A 6257-nucleotide genomic window follows, 5' to 3' on the forward strand; every position below is an offset into this window, starting at 1 on the left:
GTTAAGAGCACTGACTGCTCTTCTGAAGGTCTTCAGTTCAAATCCCAGCAATCACATGGTGGCTCACAACCATCCGTAATGAGATCTGATGCCCTCTTCTAGTGTGTCTGAAGATAGCTACAGTGTACTTATTACATATAATAACAAATACTTAAAAAAAAAAAGAGTTGCTTTGGTCATGGTGTCTATTCACAGCAGTAAAACCCTAAGTAAGACAGTACCAAACCTAATGACTTGAGTTCCATTCCTGGGACCCACACAGTAGAAGGAGAGAACCAAGTCACCCTAAGTTATCTTCTGACTTCCACATACATAGTGGCACATGTGACCATTTACCCAAATATATACATATTTTTAAAAACGAAGAAAGAAATCTTTAGAGCCAGACGTGGTGGTGGTCATGACATTATTTCAAGAAACTAATTAGCTAATTAAATAAATATCAAAAATAATAAAAAAGAATCACGAGGGTTGTCAACCTCCCCTACCCTGTCACTTCTAGAAGTATCAGCCAGGGAAGGCTCCATTCTGAGAGTGGCTTAGTCACTTGCCTGATGTGAAGGTTGAAGCAGCTCCCACTGAATGGCTGGGGTGCAAAGTGGTCACAACCTTTTGGTTCTTGTAAATGGATGAAACCCTCACTTTTCAAAGAAGTCTCCTTGGGAGGGCTGTTGGGCTGACAAGGAGCCATTTTCTTTCTTTTATCTGTCACCACTGGTGACTGGGAACAGACTGTCCAACCCTGCCTGCTCCTGAGGGTTCTCAAAGAGTTTTCCATAAGTTTCATTGTTCCTTATTAACAATAACATTTGCAAATAACCCCCCATTACTTACGGCCTTGATTCTTACTGTATTCTGGAGGGGCAGGCAGGACTAGCTGAGCAGGACAATGGGCTTTGGTGGAGGACTTGGAGACAGGAAGCAAGGGCTCCTTCAGTCATTTGTGCATGTCCCATCCAATGGCTGTTTATATCTTAATGATAAAACTCAGGAGCAAGGAAGTTGTTTAGGACAGGAAAACCCTACAAAAGAGCCAGGCAGTGGTGGCACATGCACCTTGGCAATCCCAACACTTAGGAGGCATAGGCAGGCAGATTTCTGAGTTTGAGGCCAACTGGTCTACAGAGTGAGTTCTAGGACAGTCAGGGCTACACAGAGAAACCCTGTCTTGAAAAACCAACTCCCCCCAAAAAAAGAAAGAAAGAAAGAGAGAGAGAAAGAAAGAGAGAAAAAGAAAGAGAGAAAATTAGAGGACTGGAGAGATGGCTCAGCAGTTAAGAGCACTGAATGCTCTTCCAGAGGTCCTGAGTTCAATTCCCAGCAACCACGTGGTGGCTCACAACCATCTGTAATGGGATCCGATGTCCTCTTCAGAAGTTTACTCATATTCAGAAAAAAAAAATCCTGAAAAAAAGAAAACAAGAATCAGTTATGGGGTAGTCCATAATATGGTTCTGTCTCAAGAAAGAAGAATAAAAACAACAAGAAGGAAGAGAGAGAGAAAGAGAGAGAGAGAGAGCGCGCGCACATAGGGTGGAAGGGATGGCTCAGTGTGGGAAGTGCTTGCTGAGGACCAGAGTTCTGCTCAGAACCATCTGTAATGGGATCTAATGCCCTCTTCTGCTGTGTCTGAAGACAACAACAGTGTATACTCAATAAAATAAATACATCTTTAAAAACAAACAAAAAATAACGAAACAAAAACCACTCTGAGGTCCTCCCCCCAACACCTATCAAAAGAACTTGAAAAAAAAAAAGCACTGGCGACAATGTGGAAAGACTGGAGGGAACCCCCGTGCATTGTGGGTTGAAGAGCCAAATGGTGCAGCCTCCACAGAAATAGTATGGAGGCTCCTCAAAAAAAAAAAATTTAAAATAGAATTATGATATGACTCAGCCCCAGCTTCAGGGTGTATAGCTAAAAACATTCAAAGCACTATGTCAAAGAGATATTTGTATACATGTGCTCACTGTAGCAATTACCACAAGAAAACCTCAAATGTTCATTGACAGATTAAGAGGTCTGCATCAAGCAGCTTTTAAAGACTAAGAGGTCCAAGCTGGGCATGGTGGTGCACGCTTGTAATCCTAGCACTGGGAAGAGGGCAGGGGAAGGGGGATCCTGAGCTCCAGGCTAGTTTAGGCAAAAGCAAGTTGAAGAAGAAGGAGAGAAAAGATGAGGTGAATTGAGAAGAGGAAAAGGAGTAAGAGGACATGGAGGAAGATGAAGAGGAGGTAGAGACGTAGGAAAAAAAGATAGAGGAGGAGGCAAGGCAGATGACAGAGAGGGGAAGGCAGAGGAAGAGGGGAGGGGAGAGCAAAGTAGAGAAAGGGAAGAAATATAAGAAGAAGGGAGGAGCCGGGCATGGTGGTGCATGCCTTTAATCCCAGAACTTGGGAGGCAGAGGCAGGCGGATTTCTGAGTTCGAGGCCAGCCTGGTCTACAAAATGAGTTCCAGGACAGCCAGGGCTACACAGAGAAACCCTGTCTTGAAAAACAAAACAAAACAAAACAAAACAAAAATAAACAAAAAAAAAAGAAGAAGAAGAAGGGAGGAAAGGAAAAGATGGGGAAAAAGAGGAGGGAGAGAGGGGGATGGGTTAGAGAAGGGATGAGAAAGAATAGGATATTGCAATGTTTAAAAATATTTATTTATTTATTTATTTATTTTATATGAGTACACTGTAGCTGTCTTCAGACACACCAGAAGAGGGCATCAAATCTCATTGCAGATGGTTGTGAGTGACCATGTGGTTGCTGGGAATTGAACTCAGGACCTCTGGAAGAGCAGTCAGTGCTCTTAAACACTGAGCCATCTTTTTAGCCCAGATAGTGTAATTTCTAAAAAAAAAAAAAAAAGTTTATTTATTTTATGCATATGAGTACACCATCACTGCCCAGGAGAGTGTGTCAGATTCCAACACAAATGGTTGTGAGCCACCATGTGGTTCCTGAGAATTGAACTCAGGATCTCTGGAAGAACAGTCAGTGCTCTTAATGGCTGAGCCATCTCTCCAGCCCTGAGATAATGTAATTTATGAAAACTTGGATGGACATTTACTAAGTGGAATAAATCAGCCCCAGGGGAACCAACATAGTAAGATGTTACTTGCCTAAGATGTCTCAAGATTATATGAACAGAGAACGTCATAGCAGTTGCCAGAAGAAGGGAGAAGTGTCACCAGTGTTCAGTGACGTAAATTTACACTTACAAGATGGTTACGTTTGGGGCTGAAGGGATGGCTCAGGGGTTAAGAGCACTTGCTGCACCTGCAAAGGCTTGGTCCCCAGCACCCAAACACCACCTCACAACCATCCGCAGCTCTAGTTCCTGGGGATCGGGTGCCCTCCTCTGGCCTCTGTAGGTACTAGGCATGCATATGATAACAACAGAGATGCATGTAGGCAAAATGTTCACACACATAAGATGAAAATAAATGATACATAAAATTTACAAAAGAAATACATATTAGAACTTTGAACAATAATCAAACTCTCAACTCTGGTTCCTGTGCATATGTACAGAATATATATATATATATATATATATATATATATATATATATATATATATCAAGGACATTGAGTTAGAATTAAACTTATGTATTCTTGTGTGTTTGCCTCTATTTTTGAGACAAATACATACCAGTTTTGTAATCATAAACAATTAGATTTTATTAGATTTTGTTACATTAGTGTGTGTGTGTGTGTGTGTGTGTAGATCAGATGACAATTTCTAGGAGCCTGGTCTTTCCTTCTATGTGGGTCCCAGGAGTCAGGCTTGGTGACAGTCACCTTTACCTGCTGAACCATCTTGCTGACCATAAGCAATTTTTTCCCCTGTTTGTTGCTGTTTTACATTTTCTTTCTTTTCTTTTTTTTTTAAGACTTATTTATGTATATGAGTACAGTGTTTCTGTCTTCAGACACACCAGAAGAGGGCATCAGATCCCATTATAGATGGTTATGACCCACCATGTGATTGTTGGGAATTGAACTCTTCGCCTTGGAGCCATCTCTCCAACCCTGTTTTGTGTTTTCAAAACAGGGTTTCACTGTGTAGCTCTGACTGTCGGCTAGCCTCATAGAGATCTGGCTGCCTCCGCCTCCGCCTCCGCCTCCGCCCCCGCCCCCGCCCCCGCCCCCGCCCCCGCCCCCGCCTGTTTGTTTGTTTGTAGACGTGGTCTCTGGCGGGTGGTGACGGTGGGGGTAGCTCATGCTTTTAATCCTAGTGCTTGGGAGGCAGAGACAGGTGGATCTTTGTGAGTTCGAGGCTGGTCTGAACTGCAGATCGAGTTTCAGGACCTCCAGGGCTATAACCTGAAAGCCAAGACAGTAACTTTGCCTCAGACAAAAAAAGTGGGGGGGGGGAGGATGGGGGGAGGACAAGGTCTCACTATCCAGGCAAGACTGACCTCCGACTCACTATATAACCATGTCAAGGTGACCTCAAATTTGAGATCCTCCTGTCTGAGTGCTTATACCATAGACATGACATGACCCATCCATCACACCCAGCCAAGAAACAACAAAATTTAAAGGATATAATAATAATAACAACAAATTCTCAAGTGGATTCCATCATACTCTGGGAAGTGAGATTGGAAGAACTGAGAAGTAACTGTCTTTTTCTTTTCTTTTACTTTATATGCTTCTTGAGTTTTAAAGGAATATATTACTCTTGTGTTTGGGGCAGTGTGTGCATGCGCACCTGTGTGTGTGTGTGTGTGTGTGTGTGTGTGTGTGTGTGCATGTGAGCACACTTGTTCTGCTTGTGGAGGTCAGCCTACAACCTGCAAGTGTCAGTTCTCTCTTTTCACCATATGAGTACCAGGAATTGTGAATTCAGTCTATCAGCCTTCCATACAGTTGCCATCTTGCCAGCAACTTTTTTTTTAAAGGTCTTCACATTTTTATTCTTTGTGCACAAAGACTAGCATGATTGGTTTCACTGGGTAGACAGTCAAATAATCCATTCAAGGTTGCTTAGTTCAACCTAATGAAGCCTATGTCTTCAGTGTACTGACGGAAGCACTGACAGCACAAGTTCAGCCCGTATTTACGGATCAGACCATGACGGTTAGAGCAGTCACGGCAAGAGCGAGAATACTGGCCGAACGTCCATGGGTGACTCCAGTAGAGCTGCTGGCGACTCGTCTTGCCTTCAGACGCCCAACGAGGAAAAAGGAACGAGCTGGCCGCCAGCAATTTTTAATAAAAAGAAAACTAACGCATGTTACTTTTACAGTTGAAAAAGAAGAACAAAGTCAAATCTAAGTGTACTCATTGTGAGCCCCTTCCCCAGTTCACACCACCAGCTGTCTTTTTATGGTCCTGGCTTTTTTAAGGCTCAATATAAAAAGTGCTCATCAGCCAGGCAGTGGTGGCGCAGGCCTTTAATCCCAGCACTTGGGAGGCAGAGGCAGGCAGATTTCTGAGTTCGGGTTACACAGAGAAACCCTGTCTCGAAAAACCAAATCAAACCAAAACAATAAAACAACAACAACAACAGCAACAACAACAACAACAAAACCCAAAAAGTGCTCATCAACAGGGCAGGCTGGAAGAGCATTTGGGGCCCTCAGTTCTGGGGGATGCAGGGTGTTGGTGGTGCCATCCCACACTTAGATGGAAGAGGATGTGTGAGATGAGCTCATGACCAGAGGAGGAGCAGTGGCTCTTGGAGCAGAGTCTGTCCTGGGGTCGGGGGGAGTGGCACCCAGAGAGACAGTGTGTCTGATGTTTCAGGCAGAAGAGGGTAATGCACTCGAGTGGGAGCACTCCCCGGCAAGTGGGAGTGACTGTCCATTTTCAGACTCCAGACTCCAGTTAGTGGCAGAGCACGTAGGGTGAAGCTCCTGCTGTGACAGAGGAGGTGCTGGCTTTGGAGCGCTGCCCAAGTGCTCCCAAGGAGTGATCCGAATTATCTGAGAACAACTGCAAGGTCAACGTGCTTGAAGGGAAGCCTGCTTCCTCACAGAGACATTCCTGCTTCCCTACAACAGAACACACAGCCCATGGAGATGTTGCAGGAACTTCAAGCCTGAGAAAAAAATTATTGTGGTCATTTTGAAGGCAGTTTGAGACAAGGACAGGTCTTTTTTTGAACTTGAAGTTTAATTTGCCACATCAAATTCATAATGTAATTTTCTTTCTTTCTCCCTTTCTTCTTCTTCTTCTTCTTCTTCTTCTTCTTCTTCTTCTTCTTCTTCTTCTTCTTCTTCTTCTTCTTCTTCTTCTTCTTCTTCTTCTTCTT

The 6257-nt window shown here is 43.7% G+C and overlaps 1 pseudogene; it reads right to left on the reverse strand.

Annotated features, from left to right (window-relative positions):
* Positions 1-4987: 4987 nt before the first annotated feature.
* LOC110327031 lies at positions 4988-5236 on the reverse strand (annotated as a pseudogene).
* Positions 5237-6257: the final 1021 nt, after the last annotated feature.

This window comes from Mus pahari, chromosome 1 (assembly GCF_900095145.1).
Source record: "Mus pahari chromosome 1, PAHARI_EIJ_v1.1, whole genome shotgun sequence".
NCBI lineage: Eukaryota > Metazoa > Chordata > Mammalia > Rodentia > Muridae > Mus > Mus pahari.